Here is a 3,474-nt window from a genome sequence, read left to right as displayed (position 1 = left end):
ACATTTGCCCAAGGTTCCACACAGTGGAATTGAACCTAGAACCATGTGGTCAGGAAGCAAATTTCTCACAACACAGCCACGTCTGTTTTGCTCACCTTTAGGTACAAGCAGGCAAAATGGTTGACTGGATTGGGCTAAACACAACATTTAGTTTAATGCCATCAACATATTTTTTAGATGTCCTCACTCAGTTTTCTCTATAGTAAAGTTCCTTTCCTTTCCACATAGAAACTGTGCTGAAGCCAGATCAATGATTAATGTCTAGTTTTGAATTATTTTCCCATAGTAATGGAAATTAATATATACATGAACACATCAATGCAACTTCACCAAGCAACACCCAGTTGGTAAAAATGTGGTGACTGAAGCTATTTTGAAACATAACAAGGATTAAATTGAATTAATTTGAGAGCCACAACAATGTGGGTTTTAATAAAATGGGATCTTTTTTCTATTTTCAACCTCAGAGAACCTTTCCCCAAAATTTCTGTTAAGTAGGAATAGTGCTGAAATGTAATGGAACAGATGAGAAAAGGTATCGAACCAATGCATTGCAAACATGGCCGTCAAGAAGCTGCCTAAAAGTTCATTGCTTTCTGTTGCAGAACCAGCAAATCCTACAACATTTATATTTGGTGTGGCCACAGGGAAATATTGATCTGTCTATAAATTTCTACTTTGGTTTAGTATTCATGCCATGACATGCTTTCACTCTTCATAAGCCTGTCATATGTACCATTAAAGAAATCACAAAGCACTTTCTTCATACTCCACAAAGAATGCCCTTCATTCAGGGGACAGGCTAATTATTTAATGAACTTTTTCCACCCAGGTTTTACCATGGCTACTATGCTTTTAGAGCACCACCCCTCACTCCTAATTAGGTTACCCAGATATCAAATATTCTTGTCTACTTCTAGGAAACACTCTGAGTAGCTGAAAGAGTCTATTTCACAGTTACTCTTTGTATTGCTATGCATCAGTTACATATAAAGGTTATCTTTGCTGTCTGCCTGAAATAACTATTTTCTTTTCTACTTACCATAGCTTTAGTCTTGACTAAGCTTTATTTCAAGACTCTTCAATTCCAGGTTTTGCATTCAAGTTTGAAATTTCTTCAAATCTTTCACAGATTCTGCTATAAAAACAAGGTCTTCAGCATACAGAAGTTCCTATGGACAACCAGTCTTAACCACATTTTTTAAACAGGAGTAAACTGAAAGTGGAACCCTGATGTACTACAGCCTGTATGCTAAATTCATCGCTGTACTCATCATCATTAACTCTCACTGCTTGATTGCACTTTAAGCTTATACATCTTCCTTCTTCAAGCTGTCTCAAGCTTCTGTTTCCATCTGGCTGTTAGTCTAACATCAGCACTCACTCACACATGTCAGGTTGTACATTTTTCACTGGGGAAAGAATTCATTCATAACCATCATTCATTAGCATTTGTAATCATTTGTTTGTCCTGTTGTCTGGTGAGAATGAATGAATGAAATCTATCTGGCTTTTGTGTCTGCTTGACATTGCTAGCTAATCAGGTGATTGGCAGTTTCATCATCCTCATTTAACGACCCTGTTCCATGCTGGCATGGGTCAGACAGTTTGACAAGGATCCAATGAGTTACGGACTGCATCATATTCCAATGTCTGCTTTGGTATGGTTTCTATGGCTGGATGTCCTGCCTAACACCCAAACACTTTATAATGTGTACTGGATGCCTATTGAACTCACCATAGAGCTCACAAGTCAACAGACCCAGGGAGGGAGCATGTTGCCTCTGTATACTAGATGGGAGTTAAAGGGATGAGGGATGTGGTGGGATAGAACAGGCTCTTGTTGTAGGGGAGTTCCATGGCTGCTTATATTTAGGAGAAAGAATGAGAGTAACGATGAGTTGTCTAGATGGCCCGGGGGGGGGGGGGGTTGCAAGAGTGTGTGAGAGAAGGGATGGGGAAGTGGAAGAGGGAGGTAGGCAATGTCTGTAAGGATTGAAGGGAGGAGGTGTACAAGATGAGGAAGCTAAGGGATACAAGCAGTTTGGTGGTAACTACGCCATTGACAGGGGAAGAAGAGAAAAAAAAACAGAGAGAAAGATATGACATGTTTGGATAAGCTGCAGGAGCAGAGAAGAGAGATAAAACAGAGAGAATGCATGGGTTGGATAATTTGGTGGTCCAAGGGAGGGGGAAGGCCACTGTGACATGTGGGTGTGGGGAACAATATTAATGGATAAGGAATGGCTAACAAGTGAGAAAAGTGGTATCGGAATGGGGGCAGGGTGCTCATGCGCATGCCTGAAATTAAAACTATAAAATGGCAACAATTTACCCGCGTGTGTATATATATATATATATATATATATATATATATATATATATATATGTGTGTGTGTGTGTGTGTGTGTGTGTCTGTGTGTATACATACACATACACACATGCCCATATTTATGCATATATATACAATATATCCCCATGTCAAGGTGCATGGCTCAGTGGTTAGAGCATCAAGCTTACGATCGTGAGGTTGTGAGTTCAATTCCCAGATCCGGCTGTGTTGTGTTCTTGAGCAAGACACTTTATTTCACGTTGCTCCAATTAACTCAGCTGTAGAAATGAGTTGCGACATCACAGGTGCCAAGCTATATCGGCCCCTTTACCTTTCCCTTGGATAACATCAGTGGTGTGGAACGCTGGTATGCATGGATGACTGCTGGTCTTCCATAAACAACCTTGCCTGGACTTGTGCCTCAGAGGGTAACTTTCTAGGTGCAATCCCATGGTCAGTCATGACCAAAGGGGGTCTTATCCCCATGCAGTGCTTTTTGAAGTCAGTCTCTTCCGTATCCATTGCATGTCTGTACCAGTGCAGTCTTCTTTCTTCCACACAACATCTAATTCCTCTCGTGCCCAACCTTTCTCTCAGCACATTTATACTATAACATTCATGCACACTGACATCGCACATCCAATGGAGCATGCTAGTGCCGTCTCTTTCCAGTTGTCCCATGTCCTCTGCTGTCAAGGCCCATATCTCATCTCACTACCATGTAGCATTGCAGTTCTAACACAAGCATCATATAAGACAAAGACCTTTGTTGCCAGCAGCAGTAGAACTTTTTCCAGCCTGTTCTTACTCTGGCTAGTATACCATACACCACAGGCTTCTTTCAATTGCCGTCTATCAAATACACCCAAAAGGCTTTGGTTGGTCTGAGACTATAGTAGAAGACACTTGCCTGAGGTGCCATGCAGTGGGATTGAACCCGGAAACATGGCTGGGAAGCAAGCTTCTTACCACACAGCCACGTCTGCACCTAGTTGTACCTAATCAAGAAACAATCATTTTAAAGCATTTTAATCACCACACATTGTCGATGTGAAAGACAAGTTGAAAGTAGAATCGGAAAGAAAGGAAGCTTTTAAAATGGTCTGATTCTGTAGCTTAAAAGAATATAATAAACAACCAAA

This window comes from Octopus bimaculoides, chromosome 14 (genome assembly GCF_046866305.1).
Source record: "Octopus bimaculoides isolate indiv1 chromosome 14, ASM4686630v1, whole genome shotgun sequence".
NCBI lineage: Eukaryota > Metazoa > Mollusca > Cephalopoda > Octopoda > Octopodidae > Octopus > Octopus bimaculoides.
Note: the sequence above shows the minus strand (reverse complement) of the source record.